Consider the following 21,753-nt stretch of genomic DNA (forward strand, 5'->3'; position numbering starts at 1 on the left):
TAGATCCTTAAATTGAATTACTCGTAAATGAAGAGGGTTGAGATCAAGACATTGTCCTTCATATCAGAAAAGGTGTGGACCAGTGATTGACCAAGAGTGGATCTAGTGTCCCCACCCCAAAGCCGAGGAAGGCCTCCATATATATTCTATGGGGAATGAAGATATAGTTAGAGCAAAAGAACCGTTTAGGCAAAGAAGAATCAGAAACAACTGAACTCAACAACCCATTGCAGGATAAACACCAGAACATCAATTACCTGAGAAAGAACTACCTATTTGGCAAGAATTTCTAGGAAATCTGGAAGGTAGTTTGGCAGAAATTAGGCTTAGAGCTGCACTTTACATCATTTACCATGACAAAATCAAGATGAATTGGGTCGGGGGCAGCTGGGAGGCTCAGTGGATTGAGAACCAGGCCTAGAGATGGGAGTTCCTGGGTTCAAATCTGGCCTCAAACACTTCCCAGCTGTGTGACCCTGAGCAAGTCCCTTAACCCCCATTGCCTAGCCCTTACCACTCTTCTGCCTTGGAACCAGTGCACAGTATTGATTCTAAGACAGAAGGTGAGGGTTTTATTAAAATAAGACGATGAATAGGGTGACCTGAATAGTCAAGGTTATGCCATAAAAAGTTAAAAAAAGGTTATCTAATTTGAATCTATTCTAACTACAGCTTGGGTATTCTTTTTTAAAATTGTTTAATTAATTGATTTAGAATATTTTTCCCAGGTTACAAGATTCGTGCTCTTTCCCTCCCCTCCTCCCACCCCCCTCCTGTAGCCAACAAGGAGTTCCACTGGGTTTTATATGTGTATACTCATTACTAGAGGAGTTTTAGAAAGAAAGACACATTAATACACTGCTGGTTTTGCTGTGAATTAGTCCAACCATTCTGGGAAGCAATTTGGAATTCCTTGAAGAGAATGAATAAAATACCCATGCCCTTTGACCCAAAGATCCTACTGCACGCAAGGAAGCTGGTGCCAAAAGGAGCTGCCCCATATGCACAAAAGTAGCTATAGTAACACTTTTATAGTACTGAAGAACTGGAAACAAATGAGATGTTCCTCAATAATGGAATGGAGAAATCAGCTGAGGTCCCTGGAATATTACAAATAAATCTCCCCCAAAGAGTTCAGCAAAAACACTCAATAGACTGATTGCAACTGATGGTGCATTTTAGTTTCAATGTTTGTGGTGTAATTTTTGTAAAAACAATTATCAATGTTTTTCAATCACTCGTGTTTCTCAGTGTAGCTCTTTCCTCCCTCTTCTCCCTCCCAGAGAGCAATCTCTTATAACCAAAAAACCCCAAAAGATTTTTAGGGGGAAACAAAGGTTGAGCAAAACTAACCAGAACACGGAGAAGACTCACCTTATCTGTAGTGTTCCACACCCATAGTCCCCCACCTCTCAGAAGAAGAGAGGCAAGCGCCTTCTATCTCTTCTCTGGGGTCAAGTTGGTCCATAGGATTTGCTTTCAATTGTTAGTTCTTTCCATGGCCATTATAGTAGTTGTGGATATTCTCTTTCTGGCTCCCCTTACTTCACTTTGTAGTGATTCCTATCTCCCTATCTCCTCCTTTGCTTTTGTATTATGGGATTTATTACTGAAGAATATTAAGGGGGTCTGGGGGGCAGAGAGAGCTCCTGTTTCTTTTCCTCTTCCATGAGGAAGGCCACGGGGAAGGTCACTAATGAGAAGCTGGGAATCTCATTAAGGTAGAGAGGTGGAGAGAGATAGGACCTCCTTTAGGGAAACTAGATCAGCTGGAAACTGATGGAGGCTATTAAACACAGCTGCTAGAAAAAGCTGACAACCTTGAGTGGTGAAAGCCAGTGGGACAACCAGACCCAATTGGCTGGAGGGTTAGAAGCATAGGCACCAAGGAAGGTAATCCAACACCTGGTCCAAGGTGGGAACCAGGTAGCTGCCTAGCCAAGTAGCAGACGCCTCTAATAATGAGCAAAACAGCGTGTCCTGAGGGGGCCCATGGCCTGGTCAGAAAGGTCAGGTTTGGCTGCAAGAGCAGCCGGGCTCCTTCCACCTTGCACCTGTTGGCTCTACACAAAGTAAGACCCTACAATCTCAGCTTCTCCGGGGATGTCTTGCTCACCTCTATTTGGTTCCCCAACACTTAGCACGGAGCTGGCACATGGCAAATACTTATCCGTTTGATGGTTTTTCGTTGGTTTCTTTCATCTACCTGCTTTCCTGGCACCTCCAAAGCAGAGCAGTTCTTGGAGACAACTGAACCTCCAGAATTTCCTAGGAAAGGGGGGGCTGGGCTTGGGATCCAATTAGTTTCCCATCTCCCATATCCCAGGCAAGGAGGTGCTAGGAGTTGACTAGGGAGTCAGATGGGAAAGCAGGCATGGTTGTGGAAGTTCCCCTCAAAGGCTAGAAGAGGGCACCCCAACATTCTGAATAGTGACAAACTGCCAACACTAGTGTGTCTCAAAAGGGTCCAAAAAACTAAAGAGGTGTTTAGGACGATGACCCTGCCTATGTTCATCTCCAGGGGAGCTGACCCTTCCTGAGGCATATGTCCTGGCTCCTCATTAATGGTTATGCAGGATGCAGATTGATCCCCTTGAACAAGGTTGCTTTAAAGATGGCTGCCAACTGATCCTAGAAGAGCCAGCCACTCAGAAACTCTAAGAGATGTGGGCAGGGAACTTCTCCTTTGGAGCATGCCGCTTTAGGACACCTTTGACTTCCAGTGAACCAGAAGGGGATTTCTTTCCCATCTCCTCCTTGGCCAGTGACCACAGTTTGTGAACATATCCTCATTTCCATGCACTCAAAGGGCAGGCTAGCATTTCCACTGTGGGTAGGGGGAGAGAGAAAGAAGCAAGACGCTAGCTAATCAGGAGTTGCTACATGTCTTTGCCCTTTAAGCAAGGAGCCAGAGGGCATGTCTACCTCTATGGGAATTACTCCTGCCCAACTCTATACGTTATGCGTTATGCGGCAGTTACCCTTAGCTGCATTTCAACCTGTTTGCCATCCTATGTCCTACACAGGAAATAAAGGTAGCCACTACTATGGGCAGCAAAGCCACCTATGGTCAACCTCCAACCGAAACTGGAATCTCTGCTGAGGCATTAAGGAAGAGATAGAGCATCGCAGGCAGACAGGGTACCCTAAGTCAAAAGGGGCAGCCAGGTACAACGGAAGGAACCCTGAGGCTGCAATGGGGAGCCCGCTTTCCAACTTTCAGAGCTCTGAACATTGGCAGTATCACCATGAGCAGCTCCCCCAACCAGAGGCTCACTACCAACCCTACAAGGCTGTTGGGGGAAAGGTGCTTTGCAGATCTCAAAATGCTCTGGAAATGCGAGCTGCTGTTATTATTCTTGTCCTGGGTCTCAAAGACCCAGTGGTTCTCATGGGGTGCCCTCCAACTGCACACAGCCTGAACTTCCAGTAGAGTTCTCCCCTAGTGTTGGAAACCAAAGTATTCGATGTTCCTAAGAGCAAAGCAGAATATTATTCTGTAAGAAAATTGGTTAAAGCTTTTAAGGCCACTGTTATAAGCACTCAGAATGCACAGACTTAGAGAACACAGGAGGGCAGGATTTGGAACCCGAACATCAATATGTCCCGTGTTTTCTCAATGGGAAAACAAATGCCCATCCGACTTGTTGGCCTATCACTTAGCCTTGCATCACAGTTTCTCTATGGGTAAAGCTGGAAAATAATAATCCTTGCCTTACTCCACCACAATGCTGCAATGGTATTAGGCTGGTGGGATGGCAAATGCCACCTAGTATCATAGCTCTGGCATCTGGTCCAACCCCTTCATTTGAAAGTTGGAAATGAGGCCTACCGAGGTTAAACGGGGTGTCTGAGGTCAGGAGAATAGTTGAGGGGGCACTTGAGAAGTGGGAAAGTCAAGAGAGGTGGCGGGGACTGGAAATCAGTTTAGTACTAACCACATCATTTGGGCCTGCATGTGGCCAAGCACTGTCACAAATTATGTACCCAAATGGTAACTAGCCTCCTCCCTGGGCCCCAAATGGATCTACTTCTGTGCTCTTGGATTTTAGCAAAACTGTAATGAGTGCTCTCATTTTTCTGGTGCTTCAGGTTAGCAAATGGCTTTCTTCTCTGGAGCCCTGGGAGGAAAATACAAAGAGCACACTGAAGACGGAATCAAAGGCCCTGAGTTTGAGTCCACTAAGCTCCTTTCTAGCCCTGTAACTTCAGATCCATCTCCCCTCTCTTGGCCTCAGTTTCCTTATATAGAAGAGGCAGAGGTTAGACGATATGTCGAAAGTCCCATCCACTTCTACTAGTCGGTGATTCTGCTTAGCCTGGCTCACCATTCTAGTGGGGGGTTGCCATGGGAACATGAGATACAGATGTAACTATGGCAGCCAAGCAGATTTTTTCCTGTGGTGTGGACCTTCAGGTTGGAGAAGGATGTGAGAGTCCTGCTTATTAAAGCCACGTGGAGGAGCAGGGCCATACTAGGGTCATGTTTTAATTCATACTAGAGAAGGCCCGGTGGCTAAAATTCAACACTCAAAAGCCAGGGTGTGAGGGTTCCCTGCCCCATGCCTGGACTCTTCACAGACTGCTGAAGGGGATGATGGGGGGTGGAGGGGGAGGGGTGGTAAACCCGAGGTTCTTAAAAGCTTTTGGGCCTGCTGGGGGAAATTGGCTGGCCGGGCAGTTGGAACTCTTTGCTTTCCCTCCCCGCCCTGCTCATTAACAGGAGCTTAGCCCAAAGCCCCCTCTCCCCAATCACGCCCAGTGGGACAGTGACTTCCTGCTTCCCTTCTCCTCAGTGATGGAAAAGGGGATAGAGGCAAGGCTATTGTCAGCTCCCACCTGCTAGTCCAATGTGGCCAGGGTCTAAGCTTCTTACTTCCTGTTACCATTTTAATTCCAATGTCAGGTTCATTCATTTGCTATTAAAAAACCTGTGGCCATTGACCCAGACTAATGTGCTCCTTTGGGGCTCAGGGTGAGACTGAAAGAAAGGAGACGGCTGTCCCTAAAGAGACAAGGAGCCATTTTCCCCTTCAGTGGAGAGTAGGGTGAAAAAGGAGGCCCCTGGAACCCACAGGAGAAAGAGTTTGTGAATCATTATCCTCTAAACCTGCTTAAGAAGCCATTAATGAAAAGGCAGTCATGGGGGAAGGAAAAAAAAGCCTCCCATGAGATGACAGCTGGAGCAGTGATGCTCCAGTTATTGACTGGTATTAAATCTCTTTGGCTTTGGTATAACTGCCTCTGCAGTAAACCCAGGCCCTCTCCAACTTCCAGCATGAAGCTCCATGATTACGTCCTGTATCATTTTTATTATTCCATGTAAACATTCCCCTATTACATAGGGGATCCTGTCCTCTACCTCTGCAGGTTCTTGTTACACATGGGAACTCTGTAGCTCTGTTACACCCATATTCTACATGGGGAAACCAAGACACCGAGTTGGGAGGTGACTTGCCCAGGGTCACCTCTGTAGTATCTATCAGTGCCAGAGCTCCTGCCTCTGAGTCCTTCCAGAAGAGCAGCTTTAATTTACACAGATCTTCCTCTGCCTTCCCCCAAGTCCTAACACAAAGTCTCCCACTGAAAGCTCATTGGGAGAAATCCGATTTTCCTCTTGTGCTGGATGTTTTGGGGCAAAATCAGTGGCAAGATCATCTGCAGGGCTTGGGGATTATTAGGAATCCTTTTCTCCAAAGGAGATTCGAATCAGGGGCAAGCTGGTGACCTTGCTAACTCGGTTTCCTCATCATTCCCATCCTGAGGGAGAAAGCCCCTATTTTGTGAGAACTCTCCCAGCCAAACACCAGGCTGGACAAGCTTCAGGATGAGCCGCCATGGGAACGGAGGGCTCACTTTCCCTGTTCAGTTATTTGGAGCTGGGGTTTTTTAGAGCCAGACAAAAAGGAGGGAACTTCCAGAACCATGATGATATATTAAATTCCATCCTAGGCTCAATAAACTATGACTTATAAGGCTTGTAAAATCTTTACAGGCCTCCTGACAGCTCTGCATGTGCTGATGGAGAGAAGAATGGAACCTTTTGCAGGACATCTGCAAAACCCGGCATCTGGGCTGGAATTTCTCTGTCTGCCCATGATGACAAAACACAGAGGGAGTGAAGGCCAACTGAGGCTGTTGGTGATTGGACGCCATTTTTGTGTGGTGGTTGGGGGGGGGGGCAAGACAATACAAGGGCTGCTTATTTAAATCGGAGTTTGGTTATCGCCTGCATCTGCAAGATACATTTCCAGCCTCATTGCATGAAAGCGCCTCTCCTAATTTTAACCATGCCCAAGCCCCAGGAACGTGTTCAGCAGAGATTGAATTACATTGAGTGTCTACTCTGAAGGCCCAAAGTTTCTGGCACCTTCTGACAAAGCCAGACTTGAATAGATTATGGCCACAGCAGGCAGATAGAGTCCTTGTAATCATTTTAACTGGAGTTCATGGTTTCCAAGGGGGGAAGCTGGGAAGGGGAGGAGACGGGATGGATGTTCAAGGAGAAGCAAACACTTTTCCATTGTCCTGGACAGTTGCAAATCAAAGTGATAGGAACTTTTTCCATGGCGTGCTGAGCCGCTTCAGAGTCCAAGTGCTTGTAGGGTATGAACACCGAGGAGCCTGCTGGCAAAGAAGGCTTCCCCAGCACACTGAAGAAACATTCCTCGCATTTCAGAGCCTTGAAACACTTGTTTGCCTCCCTGAGATACAAAGGGGCCCTATTTCCTCTCGGTTGGCTGATGCCAACCTGTGGACACACATACATATCTGAGCACATAAATACATACACCCCGAGACCAGCACTCCCATCCCTGTACCCCTGAAGAGCCACGGTAGAGAGCAAAGAGGAAATGAAGAAGAGGCGCCTGCTCTCCATTACCTCCTTTAATTGGTTGGCTGGAGTGAGGAACTCCATCACTCTGGTCCAACCTTAGCTCTCTTCTATGGGTTTCCTTCCCCTGGATGAATGTGAGCCTGAAGAGAAGGAACTGTCTCACTTTTGCATTTGTATCCCTAATATTTAGGACAGTGCCTGGCAAAGAGCAAGTGCTACCCAGGGACACTTCTCACTTCACATGAATTAGATGCCAGGTGAAGGATTCGGAAAGAAAGCCACATCCCAAAAAACCTCATATGTTACCTAAACTGTGCGATATGGTTCTCTCCTCCTCTCTCTCTCTCTCTCTCTCTCTCTCTCTCTCTCTCTCTCTCTCTCTCTCTCTCTCTCTCTCTCTCTCTCTCTCTCTCTCCCACCTCTGTCTCTGTCTCTCCCCCTCGTCCCTCCCTTTCTCTGTGTCTGTATGTCTCTCCCTCCCTCCTCCCTCCCTCTCTCACCCTGCTTCTCTACTCCCTACCTCCCTCTCTCACCCTGCTTCTCTTCTCCCTCCCTCCCTCTTTGTCTCCCTCCCTCCCTCCCTGTCTGTTCTTATCTCTCTGTCTCTCTCTGTTAATCTCTGTCTCCCTCCCTCTGTCTCTGTATCTCTCTCTCCCTTTGTCTCTGTCTCTCTCTCCCTCCCTTTCTCTGTGTTGCTGTCTCTCTCTCTCCCTTTGTCTCTCTCCCTCCCTTTCTCTGTGTCGCTGTCTCTCTCCCTCCCTCACCCTCCTTCTCTGTCTCTCCCTCTGCCTCTGTCTGTGTCTGTCCTTGTCTCTGTCTCTCTCTGTGTCCCTCCCTCTTCCCTCTCTCTCTGTCTCTTTCTGTCTCAGTCTTTGTCTCTCTCTCTGTCTGTGTTTCTGCCCTTGTCTCTGTCTCTCTCCCTCCTTCCTGTCTCTGTATGTCTCTGTCTCTCTCCTTCCTCCCTCCTTTTCCCCGTTTCTTTCTTGTCTCTGTCTCTATCTCTCCCTCCACCTTCCCTCTCTCTATCTCTCTCTCCTCTGTCACTGTCTCTCCCTCTTCCCTTCCTATGTCTCTCTTTCCTTATCTCTCTGTCTCTGTCACTCTCTCTCCCTCCATCCTCCTTGTCTCTGTCTCTTCTTCCTCCCTCTTTCTCTCTCCCTCCCCCTGTCTCTGTCTTTCTCTCCCTCCCTCCCTCTGTCTCTCTGTCTCTCCCTCCCTCTGTCTCTGTCTCTTTCTGTCTCTGTGTCTGTCTCTCCATGATCCATCCCTCTCCCTGCTTCTCTGTCTCTGTGTCTGTCTCTCTCTCCCTCCTCCCTTTGTCTCTCTCTGTTTCTGTTAGTCACTGTTTCTGTCTCCCCCTCCTCCCTCCCTCCCTCTCTTTCCCTCCCTCTTGCTCTGTCTCTCCCTCCTCCCTCCCTGTCTCTCTCTCCCTCATCCCTCCCTTTCTCCTTGTCTCTGTCTGTCTCTGTGTCTCCCTCCCTCTCTCACCCTCCTTCTCTGTTCCCTCCCTCCCTCTGTTTCTGCCTGTTCTTGTCTGTCTGTCTGTCTCTCTCTCTCTGTGGATCTGTCTCTCTCCCTCCCTTCCTCTGTCTCTCTTTCTGTCTCTGTCCCTCCCTTCCTCTGTCTGTCTCCCTCTTGCCTCCCTCTCCCTAACTCTGTCTCTCTCTCCCTCCCTCCTTCCTCTGTCTCTCTGTCTTTGTATCTCTCTCCCTTTGTCTCTCTCTCCATTCTCCCTCCCTTTCTGTCTCTGTCTCTCTCCCTCCTTCTCTACTCCCTCCCTGTTTGTGTCTGTCCTTGTTTGTCTCTGTCTCTATCGATCTGTCTCCCTCTCTCTGACTCTGTCTGTGTCTCTGTACTTGATTCTCTGTCTCTTCCCCTCCTTCCTCTGTCTCTGTCGGTCTCTGTCTCTCTCCTTCTTCCCTCCCTCTCCCTGTTTCTCTCTTGTCTCTGTCTCTCCCTTCTCCCTCCCTCTCTGTTTCTCATTTTGTCTCTATTTCTGTCTCTCTCTCCCTCTTCCCTTCCTATGTCCCTGCCTCTCTCTCTCCTTGTGTCTGTCTCTTTCACTGTCTCTTTCTCTTCCCTCCCTCTGTCTGTCTCTGTGTATCTGTTTCTGTTTGTCTGTCTCCGTCTCCCCCTCCTCCCTCCCCCTCTTTCTATCTCCCCCATCTCCCCCTCTCTGTCTCTCCCTCCTCCCTCTGTCTCCATGTCTCTGACTCTCTCTCTTTCTCTCTGTCACTCTGTGTATCTCTCTCTCCCTCCTCCCTCCTTCCCTCTCTGTCTGTGTCTCTATCCTTGTCTCTGTCTCTCTCTCCTTCCTCCCTCTCTCTCCCTCCCTCCTCCCTCTGTCTGTCTCTCCCTCCCTCTCTGTCTCACTGTCCCTCTCTTCCCTCCCTATGTTCCTCTCTCTCCTTGTCTCTGTAATTCTCTCCCTCCCTCCGTCTCTGTCTCCCTCCTCCCTCCCTCTCTATGTCTGTCTCTCTCCTTGTCTCTGTCTCTTTCCCTCTCTGTTTCTCTCCCCCCTCCCTCCTTCCCTCCCTCCCTCATCTCCCTCCATTCCCCCCTGTCTCTCCTTCCTCCCTACCTCACTCCCTCTCCCTGTCTCTTTCTCTGTTTCGCTCTCTTTGTCTCTGTCTTTGTCACTCTGTATCTCTCTCTCCCTCCTTCCCTCTCTCTGGCCATGTCTCTGTCCTTGTCTCTCTGTCTCCCTCCTTCCTCTGTCTCTCTCTCCCTCTGTCTCTCTTTTCCTCCCTCTGTCTGTCTGTCTTCCTTCCCTATGTCTCTGACTCTGTAATTCTGCTTCTCCCTCCCTCCCTGTCTCTCTTCCTCCTCCCTCCCTCTCTCTGTCTCTTTCACTCTCTGTCTCTCCCTCTTCCTTCCCTCTCTATGTCTCTCTTTCTGTCTCTCTCTGTCTCCCACTCCTCCCTGTCTTCATGTCTGTCTCTCCTTGTCTCTCTTTGTCACTCTCTGTATCTCTCTCCCTACTTCCCTCTCTGTGTCTCTGTCCTTGTCTCTTTGTCTCTTTCCCTCCCACCTCCCTCTACCTCTTTCTGTCTGTCTCTCTGTATCTTTGTCTCTCCCTCCCTCCCTGTCTCTTTATGTCTGTCTTCCCTCCCTATGTCCCTGTCTCTCTCTCCTTGTCTCTCTCTCTCCCTCCCTCTGTCTCTCTTCTTCCTCCCTCCCTTTCTATGTCTCTGTATCTCTCCTTGTGTCTCTGTCTCCCTCCTCCCTCCCCCATTCCCTCTCTCTGTCTCTTTCCCTCCTCCTTCCCTCTCCCCGTCTCTCTCCCCTTGTCTCTCTGTCTTTGTCACTCTCTGTATTTCTCTCTCCCCTCCCCTCTCTCTGTCTGTGTCTCTGTCCATGTCTCTCTATCTCTCCCTCCCTCCCTGTCTCCCTTTTCCCTCCCTCTCTCTGTCTCTGTCTTTCCCTCTCTGTCTGTCTCTCCTTCCTCCCTCCCTCATCTTCCTCCATCCCCCCTTCTGTCTCTCTCTCCTTCCTCCCTCTGTCTCCATGTCTCTGTCTCTCTCTCCTTGTCTCTCTGTCTTTGTCACTCTCTGTATCTCTCCCTCCTCCCTCCTTCCCTGTCTCTGTTCTTGTCTCTCTGACTCTTTCTCCCTCCCACTTCCCTCTGTCTCTCTTTCTGTCTGTCTGTCTCTGTATCTCTCTCTCTCCCTCTCTGTCTGTCTTCCCTCCCTATGTTCCTGTCTCTCTCTCCTTGCCTCTGTCTCTGTAATTCTGTCTCTCCCTCCCTCCCTGTCTCTCTCTTCCTCCTCCCTCTCTATGTGTCTCTCTCCTTGTGTCTCTGTCTCTTTCGATCTGTCTCTCCCTCCTCCCTCCCTATGTCTCTCTTTGTGTCTCTCTGTTTCTCCCTCCTCCTTCTGTCTCGTCTGTCTCTCTCCCCTTGTCTCCGTCGTTGTCACTCTCTGTATCTTTCCCTCTTTCCCTCTCTATGTCTCTGTCTCTCTCCCTCCCTCCTCCCTCTGTCTCTCTTTCTGTCTGTCTCTTTATCCCTCTCTCTCTCCCTCCCTCCCTCCCTGTCTCTTTCCCTCCCTAAGTACCTGTCTCTCTCCTTGTCTTTCTGTCTGTAATTCTGTCTCTTCCTCCTCCCTCTCTCTGTTTGTCTCTCCTTGTGTCTCTGTCTCTTTCACTCTGTCTGTCTCTTCTTCCTCCCTCCCTCTCTCTCTGTGTATCTGTTCATCTGTCTCTGACTCACCCTCCCTCCGTCTCTCCCTCTCTCCCTCCATCTCCCTGTCTCTGTCTCTCCCTCCTCTCTCCTTGTCTCTCCCTCCTGCCTCCCTATGTCTCTCTGTCTCTCTCTGTCTCTCCCTCCTTCCTCTATCTCTCTCTCCCTCCTCCCTGTCTCCATGTCTCTGTCTTTGTCACTCTCTGTATCTCTGTGTCTCTGTCCTTGTCTGTCTCCCTCCTCCCTCTGTCTCTGTCTCTCTTTACCTCTCTCCCTCCTTCCTCCCTCTGTCTCTCTCCTTCCTCCCTGTCTTTGTTTGTCTCTATCTGTCTCTGTCCCTCCTCTCTCCCTCCCTCCGTCTCTCTATGACTCTGTCTTTCTCTGTCTCCCCCTCCTCCCTTCCATTCTCTTTCTCTTTCCCTCCCTCCCTCTTGCTCTCTGTCTCTCTCCCTCCTCCCCATCCCTGCCTCTCTGCCTCTGTCTTTCCCTCTTTCCCTCCCCCTCTTTTTGGGCCCCCAATTCCTGCCCCTTCTTCTGGAGCTATGCAGCCTTCTCCCACTACCACCAACCCCCAAAACCCCTGCCTAGTAAAAAGAAAGTGGAACAGAGTGGAGAAGTCAGCAGTGAAGAGCACAGAGTGAATTCTGGGAGCCTCAATACCCTGAAGAAGGAAAATTCAAAAGCCATAAAAGAAGCCTACCTCCTCTCCCCCAACACCTTTGCCTCACCAGCTTTTGGCTTGATCTTGCCTGAAGTGTGCTGAAAAGATGCCCAGATCCCACCTCTTACCATGCTACCAGAGGCACACAGTTGATTCCACAGTTACCCCTGCCAACAGACAGGGCTTTGCTGGAGACCTGTGGTGCTATGAGAGAAGACCTTTGCCCACTCAGCCCAGCCTCCTGTGTCTACCAGCACATGTTTGGTCCTCTGTGCATGTCAGTCCCTAGCCCCTGTCTGTGTCTGTGTCCACCCCCATATATGTTTGCCCTATACAATTCTTCCTCTCAGTTCAGGCCCAGCCTCCATGTGGCCTTGAACTGAGTGCCAGCCTCTCCCTTCATAAGTGTGAGGCCCCCCTTCTGCCTCCTTCCCTCCTTTCCTTCCCTACTTTTATGAGCCCTTGAATCTGCATTACGTAAAACAGTCTACTTATATAAAGCAAGAACTGTCTATAAATCTTTTTTGTTCAGTCATTCGTTCATTAATTCATTCATTTATTCCCTGGGCAGACTTACCTCTTCTAAGGGTAACCACACAAGAGGATATTTACTGATTCCTGTCTCAATAGAAGGACAGATTCCTTCAGGAGAGAGGTCTTTGTCTTCTGCATTCCCTCTAATTCTGGTTAAAATGAGCATCTGAGGCAGCATTGGCAATCCTTTTAGAGGTTATATGCCCAAATTGCATCTTCAAGCCACCTTTGAGCCCCCCATTACCCCAGAAAGCAAAGGGAGAAAGTACTCGCTTTGGGTGGGGCATGCAAAAATGTCCTCTGGCACTGTGGAGAGGGGGTACAGAGCAGCCCCCAACCCTTCCCCCTCCATGCTGCCCAGGCACCTGTGCCACAGGTTTACCAACAAGGATCTAAGGCAGTGGTTCTCAACCTTTCTAATGCCGTGACCCCGCAATACAGTTGCTCATGTTGCGGTGACCCCAAACCAAAAACTTATTTTGGTGGCGACTTCAAAACTGTAATTTTGCTACAGTTCTGATTCGGAATGTAAATACCTGATATGCTGCATTATGTATTCTCATTGCTACAAATTGAGAAGTTGAGAACCTCTGACTAAGGTAACCTGAAAGGCCAAAGATCTTCCCATGATATGGAGCTAGATGGGCTTAGGCATGACCACAGTGACTGGAGAAGCTGCTGAGGGCCTCTTGGGTCATTGCTCAAATTTGGGGTGTCTCACAGAGGCAGAACTTGATCTCTTGGTCAAATACATAAACAACAGTCATTAGGGCATTGTCCAAAAATTGCTACACTATAGTGTTATTGGAGATGCAGGGTGGCAAAGTGGGCAGAGTCCTGGCCTTGGAGCCAGCAAGCCTTGCCTCTGATGAGCCTGAGCTAGTCACTTAATTTTCTAAGAGGAAAAGTTGCAGAGAAGGTTCTTGGAAATACATATGGCTCAGATTATTATAGAGAGTTAGATGGGAATCCCGTTGTTAGTGTACCAGCACACACCTATTGTACCTAGCTGCCCAGACTTGAGTAGGGTGAGGAGAGTGGGCTCTATCACATTTTACCCATCAGATTGGCTAGGAAGAAAAAAACCCCAAAATAACAAGCGTTAAACAGGGACACTAATGCATTGCTGGAGGAACCACAGGCTAGTCCAATTATTCTGGAAAGCAATTTGGAACTGCACCCCAAAAACCAATTCAATTGTGTATCCCCATTGACCCAAAGATCACTCTATTGGTTCCGTAGCCCTCAAGTGAGCAGAGAAAGAGGGCAGGAACCCACATGGACAAAAATAGTGATAGGAGCTCTTTTTGCAGAGGCACAAATGAAAATGGGGAGAGGGTGCACAAATTATGGCATATGATGCTATAAGAAACGATGAAGGGGATCGTTTCAGAAAAATCTGAGAAGACTTGTATGACTTATACAAAGAGGAGTAAGCAGAACTAGGAGGCCGATTTCTACAGTAAGAGCAAGCGTGTAAAGATAATCGATTTTGAAAGCCAGTAGCTGGGATCAGCTCGGTGACTCACCACAGTCCCAAAGGACTCCTGATGAAACACACTCTGCCTCCATATAGAGAACTAATGGACTAAGAATACAGCCGGAAGCTTATTTTCCTCTTTTTCTTTCATTTTCTTTCTTTTTATGGATGTGTCTAATGTAAGAATCTGTTTTGCATGATTATGGATATGGGTAATGCATTTCGTTTTTCTTGTCTTTTCAGTGAGGAGGAGAGTGATAGAAGGGAGGGAGAAAATTCAGACCTGCAAACAAAATAATATCAATTTTTTTAAAGTTTCATGAATCTCAAGAGTGGGAGCAGTGTACTACAGTGGAAAGGACACTTGGACAGGGGCCATGAGACCCTAGGCTGGAAGGGACCTCAGAAACGATCTAGTCCAACTTCTGTATTTTACAGATGGCGTAAAAATAGATTTTTTTTACAGATGCCATAACTAGGTTCCAGGAAGTCTAAGGGATATGCTTGTGGTCATACTGGTAGAGTCAGAGGTGGCATTTGAAACCAGATCCTTTGATTGGGAGCCACTGTTCTTTCATCTGTGCCACTAACCCTTAGCCCAGGATCCCTGTTAGGGCCTCAGTTTCTTCTTTGGGAAAATGAAGCAGTGGAACAAGATGATTCCATAAGTCCCTCCCAGTTCTGACATTCTATGCCTTGCCCAGGGGCCAGCCCCTCTCCCCTCTTAGCTGTGGCCCCCAATGAGTACAAATAATTAATGGTAGCAAGTAGTCACCTGGATTCTAATTTGCAATAGCCACCATTCAAATATGGGTTATCAGTCCTAGCCCAGTGGAAATATACAGTGTACCATTTCCCCCAATTTACAAGGGAGAAAAATGAGGCTGAGGAAGACTAATTTACCAATGTCTGAACAGCAAGTAACGGAGCTTCCTTTCTCACTGGATTTCCCCACTGTGTTCTAGAAAAACTCGCCTTCCTGGAAAGTTAACCCTGGGATTCCTCTGATTGGAATGGCTCCTCCCAGAACAATCCTCCATTAGAGAGGGTCCCCGAGCCAGTCTTCTCTTCACTTCTCATCAGCCTACCATCTTGTCCTGGGCCGGCGACCTCCCCTCTTTCAACTTCCTCTTCTGTGATGTCTTCCTCCATTTGGACAGAAGTTCCTTGAGGGCAGGCAGGGATTCTTTCCTATTGCTTGTAGTTGTGTTCTCAGCAGTTAGCAGAGTGCTAGGAACTGAAGGCAGCTTGGATGTGGCTAAGTCAGTCCAAAGCCCTTTCCATTCTAGAGAAACCAATTACAAATGCACAGTAGGCCCTTTGCACTGGCTAAGAAAGGAAATGAAATGTGCACCTTCCTCAGATCTACCCTATCCACCAATCCCACCTTAAAGCCTAGCCAGGGCTTCATGAGGTCGAGCCAAACCTGCCTCCACTGGGAAGTCCATGCTTCTGAGTGAGCCATTGGCCTCAACGGCCCCTTTCCCCCTTAGTGTAATTTATACTCAGCTTCATATTGAAAACAGTCCCCAGGGTAGTCGGCCTTTGAGTTAATTGCTGACATTGTTTGACGTCTTCATTTCTAAAACCAAGGCGTCTCCCAGGTGATCACCAGAAGGCTGAGGGATCTGGAAATATCTGAGTCAGCGTTCAAATATTTTGCCCTCTTCTTGTGTTCCATGTGTAAAAGCCATCCGTTGCTAAGGCTGCCTCTGTGTTGCCGGAAAGCGTGCACCAGGATGTTTTTGTCAGAAATATTAGATGCTTCAAAAGTTTCTTTGGAGGCATCCCATTCCCAACAGCAAGAGCATAAAATCTCTCCCAAAGGATGCATCCTGTAAGTGATTTATCAGGCGTGTCTCAATCTACTCAATCATCTAGAGAGCTTTCCAATGAGTTTGGAAAAGACCATGTAACTTTTGATTGGGTAAGCCAGCTCCTTCAAGGACAATGTGTCCAAACAAAGCCAAAGGGGATAGACTAGGACCAAACGGACTCAGTTTCACAAGTTCTGGAGCAAGGATCACCCTACTCCCCAGGTCTCAGGAGTTATGTGATGTTTACAACATACTTACCTTGTTAATTACTTTTGCTTGGGTCAGTGATGGCAAACCTGTGAGAGATGGCATGCTGGGCCCTGCCCCTACCCCAACCCCCAGACTGTGTGCCATGCCCCTCCCCCCAACATGCTAGGTACACTTCACCCCCCCCCTTACTCCAAACAAGGGAGTGAGGAAGCACTCCCATTGGGCTGCTGGGCAGAGGAGAGGGTGATGTGAAAAAATGTGGTCAGGCATGGTGGAGAGGGGAAGGGGAGCAGCTCCACCTGGGATCCCTGTGCCTTTCTAGTAACAAACTCTAGGGGTGTGGGGGTGGGGAGGGAGGGTGACCGAGTGCCCACAGAGAGTGCTCTGTGTGCCATCTTTGGTACCCATGCCATAGGTTCACCATCACTGGCTTAGGCTAATGTTAAGTTCCCTTGAGCTCACACCTCTTAGTTCTGGCACCTAAGTAGCATAGTGGAGTGCTGGACCTAAAGTCAGGAATGCCCAAGTTCAAATTTGGCTTGAGACACTGGTTGTGTGCCTCTGGCCAAATCATTTCACCACTGCCTGTCTCAGTTTCTTCAACTGTAAAATGGGAATAATAACAGCACCTACCTACCTCCCAGAATTGTTGTAAAGATCAAATGAGATCTTTGTAGTGCTTAGCACAACATTTGACATATAGTAAGCACTGTATAAATGCCAGTTACTGTCATAATTATTATTATTCCTGCTCAGTGGCAGCAAGTTTCCATTTGGTTTGCAGATAGTCTGTCCCCCCACCCTACATTTGGGATAAGTGAGAATGGACGCTTCACATACGGCGATGATATCATGATCTAGATTTCCGTTCCTCTAAGTCTTAGCAGTCAATACTCTCCACGACTTCCCGTGGCCAGTATAAACGTAGCCCCTGGGAGCCAAACATCCTAGGGCTGAGCCTCTCTGCAATCATTTAGCCTGGTCCTTGAACAGGGGTAATGAAGTGCATGTTCGGGCTCCCCACTTGCTGCCAGAGTTCTCATGCTGCTGGCATGACCTTGCAGAGCCCAGAGACCTTTCCACAAAGGAGACTGCCCTGGAGGAGGATCTTAATGGAGGAAGAGGTGACTGTGTTCAATAAGATCTCATGGTTATGGAATGGGTCACTGTTCGAGGTCAAAGTCATTCCCTGGATGAGAAGAGACTTTCCCACTAGATCCCAAAGGCAGGGAAGCCGCCATTTGACAGGAGAAAATGCTGTAAAAGTGGGGTAAAATGTGAGCATACTTCCATATCAGATGTGCAAGCAATTCTGGCTCACCATAGAAAGCCTCGCCTTCCGCCGTCCCTGACCAGAAGACAAGAGAGAATGGGACACTGGGTGAGCTTGGAAGGGATGATATAAAGCTTTGCAGAGTGCTCATTCCTCCCCCCCCACTACAATCTAGCCCTCCACCCTGCCTCTCCTCCTAGCCCCCTCTCATTACAATCCAGCCCTCTGTCCTGGCTCTTCTTCCCTGCACCCCACCTAACCCAGGCCCCAGAATGGAAGGGACTCTTCCGCTAGATAAAGGAGGCCCTAGAAATACCACTAGTGTCAATTCAATTTTGAATCCTGAGCCAATTTAACCTTGCAAGTGTTCTGGCTAAACTCTGCCTACTGGACTTCCACATGATGGGCCACCTCCTGTTGTACTAGCTGCCAAATTCTAGGCATCCAGAGACTCGAGTGGCATGTCCACACGGGGCTCTCCTGATCCCTCCTCCATACTCCTCTGGAATCCCATTCCAACCAGTGCACCCACTAGCCTGACCCACTTCACTGGAACGCCTGCTCTCCCTGTGACAAATTTCCCCAGTAGCCCCAGTTAAAGTGAGGAAGCAGGGTGGGTCTAGTCCTCTCAGAGGCCCAGGGCTGCCTCTTCCACACATTTCCTCTGGCGGCTTTCTTCGATGACCTTCATTTTTTGGAGATCCATGTAATCCATGTGTAGCACCCCATCTCCCTCCCCCCTTCCTCAGACCATGTTCAGCCAGCATTCCAGGCAACCACATGGAAGCATATTTGATAGAACAACCCTTCCCCCGCTTCGGAGCAGCCACGATATTCTCTGCCTAGTTCAGGTCCAACATATGTAAGCCTGGTAACCCTTCTTCCAGTCCCAGGCAACTAAGGGGCTGATAATATGGGGTGACAAAAGGCTTCTGGTTGGCTGAAGAGCCAGAAGGGCTGCTGATATAGGAGATTGGGCCAGAACAGAGTGTGCATGCACAAATTTCTAGATGTCCTTTTCTCTCCTCCCTGGCAGTTTCTTAATGAAAAAGATTGCTGTGAACTGCTGGGTGGGAGGAGAAGTGGCAGCAAAATAGATTCCCCCACCTGGCAGCCATGTGTCCCTGAATGCATGGTGACTGTTTTCTTCTCTGTTTACTCTTTTCCGATGTCAAGGATGAGTCTGCTGAGATGGAAGCACCCAGGCAACCTAGGGGACTAGGCCGGCCATCAAAGCCTTAAGTGGAACTTCTAACCAGCAACCACAGTTGGAACCAGGACAGCAGCAGAGAAAACTGATTGGCTCAGCCCTTGGTGGCCCACCCCATCCATCAAGATTCTGGGCCCTGCAAGGAACCAGCGCAGTGGTGAAAAGGAATGTTTTGCCCGGAAGTAGACTTATGGGGCCTCTTCAAAGGAAGAAAAGGACTCCTAAGGCCAGGAGTCATCAAGTACCCTGGAGCCTCATGAATTTTCCACACAGGTGCCTGACTTTAAAGTGGAGCCCACTCTCCCTGGGACTCTGGGTGTGTGTGTGTGTGTGTGTGTGTGTGTGTGTGTGTGTGTGTGTGTGTGTGTGTGTGTGTGTGTTTGTGTTCAGAAGATTCTTTTTAACCATTATTCTTCCCATACCTCCTCAGCAAATACACATGGATTGCACGGATCTCCCAAAAAATGACGGTCACAGAAAGAAGCTTCTAGAAAAAATGGGTGGAAGAAGCAGCCCTCTGCCTCGGAAAAGAGTATATTCACCATTCCTTCTCATTTCAACTGGGCCTGCTGGCTTTGTACACTGGGATGGGGCTCGTGGGCAACAGTATGAGAAACCCTTCCTCCTCTAGGATACCAAAATGATAGGAACTTGAGAGGAGACAGAGTCAACAGTACTTTGGGAACCCGCAACATCAGTGTGAGACGGAGCCAGGGAAACAGCCTAGAAAGGGTCCGACACATACAAAACAACCTGTTCATCACATCATTCTCTCCACTTTCTCAATGACTTTAGTATATCATTGTTTTCTTCTCATTCTTGCAAAGGCTCCCATTTTCCTACATCTTCCTCAAGACCTTGTCCCAGTAGCCCTCCCCTTCTCTTTCTTGCATCATCAAGCTCTGCATCCCCGCTTGGTCTTTCCTGTCTTCTTCCAAATACATTCAGGTCTCCCCATCCTAAAAAGGAAAAAAGCCGTCCCTTAACCCTTCATGCACAGCCATTCATCTACTGTCACCTCAATCTCCTCCATTCATTGCTAAACTTGCTTTTCAATTCGTCTCTATTATGATATGTAATGCTTTAAACACAAAAAGACTCCAATAACCGTGTGACTTCAGGTCCTTCCACGAGGGGCTCCAGCTGTGAATGCACATAGACTAGGTTCGTCCTGAAGGGAGGGTCTTGCCCCAAAGTGAATAGAGAGAGAACCAGTTTTTCTTCATCTCCCTGGCTCATTGTTCCTAGCCCAGAATAATTCCAGGGAAATCTCTAAAATAAGGCTTAGATGTGGCTATTGTTGATGGCTTCTCTAAAAGCCACCTCTAGGAAAGGTACTCTGTACACATGGGAACCAGGTATGTGACCGTAGTTTAGTTCATCTGAAAACAAACAAAATGAATAAATAGGGAAGCAAAACAAGAATCCATCAGATACACGTGGGACTGCTGAAATAGTACTTTGCTTTCATTTTAGAGCCACGTTGGCTAGCCACAGCATGACTTGGGCTCTCTTGGGATCACCAACTGCTGGCCTACACCTACGCTAAGAGAACAAAACAGAAGTCAGTGGCCAAGAATTTAGGCTAACCTAGGCAATCACATGTGCTTACTGCTTCATACTTCCGGCCACTAAGGGCACCTAGAGAGAAGTAAAGGGAGAGAAACTCCCTTTCCTCCCATGCACAGATAAAAGTCTATGAAGTAGAGGAAATACTGGAAGAGACCAAAAAAGAAGGCTCAAACTGTTTCTCCTTAGTTCCTCTTTTGACCCACCAAATGGACAACCAGGCATCTTTGAGGTGTAATGGAATGGCCCTTGAAGACTCAGGACCTAATCCCAGAAAAGGGGTAGACTGGTCTTAAGTGAGCCATTAAAGATGGTACCACACCAGTGATCCCACTGACGGTCCATACCTTAGGACCTTTCAAAGTCAGTTTACTAAGTAAAGGAAACAGACTCAAAGAAGCAAAAGAGCAAAGTAAGAATTTGAACCCAAGTCCTATGACTCCAAATCATGGTTTCTTCCCATTGTACCATGCCACTGATCACTACTTCACAGCCTCCCTACCTATTCTTCAAACCTCTGCAATCTGAAACCTGTTCCAATTGCTTTCCTGGGACTCCCTTGTCAAGGGCCTCCTACCTTCATTCTACCAGATCTAATGGTCACTACTCTCTCCCTGGCCATCTTCAGGGATGTCCTATTCTTCTGTTCTCCCATTTGATTCTTAGAGAATTGTCTGAAACACTGAGAAATGAAATCCCTACAGCTCTACCAGTAAAATGTAAACGTCTTTGCCTGACATTCACAACCCCCCTCTATAATCAAATGTCTCCCTACCTCTTCAGCCTTACCTCCCATGATTCCCTCCATGTGCATCTTACTAGGGCCAAACTGGTCTCTGCTCTGTAATCTGTCCATCCCACCCCCAGCCTCTGCCCATGTTCTCACCCCGGCAGTCCCAATCCAGATTCCCATGAGATCTCCCGTGGCACTTCATTTTGTATTCCTCTACTGTGTGTGATATTGGACATTACCATCGTATTTGATCCAGAAGCATGAGGACCATGGCAGACCTAATCTTTGTCTCTCCCCAGTGCCTGGTGCAGTGCTCCACACCAGAAAGGGCTTAATAAATGTTTGTTGTACTTGAATTTCCTGGGGAATAAAAAGTCCAGATTGGTTATCAATAGGCCAGAGTTGTCTCTACTGGGGCTTAAGCTAGTTGAGGAGCAGCAGGAAGAGCTCAATATGGAAGGCAAGGCTGATGCCAACCCTTGAGAGCCCTTCCGATGCCCCAGAACACTCAGAACAAATAAATATTCATTTACAACGATTGTGGCTAATATCCACTGCAATAACTTATATTTGCAACTTGAATTCTAGTAACACCTTCCATTGTTACAGAAAGAGCAAATGATTTCTATTGAATATTGAAATCCATATTCAAGAAAGTATATTCATTAAAGGGGCCAAGGGAGAGACCGTAGACAGCTTGCTGGGGGTTAATTGGAGCTGATTAGAACATGAACTCCCAGGTTTAAATGATTGGTTTGAACCTAGCCTTAGATCAATTAGGGAATCATTACCATCTAATCACTTTAAAGTGAATAATTTCCATCTCTTTTCTTAGAGATTCAGCCCCCTCACAATGCTGTCCCACCCCCACCTTAAAAATAATAACCAACATTCATTTGAATACACTCAATTTAAATGGAAATGTTTACCAAGAACTTTACCCTTTGGAGGTGGTCGTCTAACTCAGAACACTAGAGATAGCTTCAATAGCTCCTTCCTTTAGGTGCCCCCACCCCCTCTGCCTCCTCACCAGGCCACACTGCCTTGGTCGTCATGCCAACGGGGAGGAGCTGCTCTCTCAGCTCCAGCAAGACATGTGATCAGTGGGCTCTCCACCTCAATGGCAGTCTTAGGCATATTTGCAGCTTTCAGTTAATGATCTTGCTCTTGGTAGAACAAAAGGCTAGCCAGATGTTTCTCTGACACAATGCTGTTTTGAAGAATCTGGGTTCAAATTTTAACCCCATT

The sequence above is a fragment of the Monodelphis domestica genome, chromosome X, assembly GCF_027887165.1.
Source record: "Monodelphis domestica isolate mMonDom1 chromosome X, mMonDom1.pri, whole genome shotgun sequence".
Lineage (NCBI taxonomy): Eukaryota > Metazoa > Chordata > Mammalia > Didelphimorphia > Didelphidae > Monodelphis > Monodelphis domestica.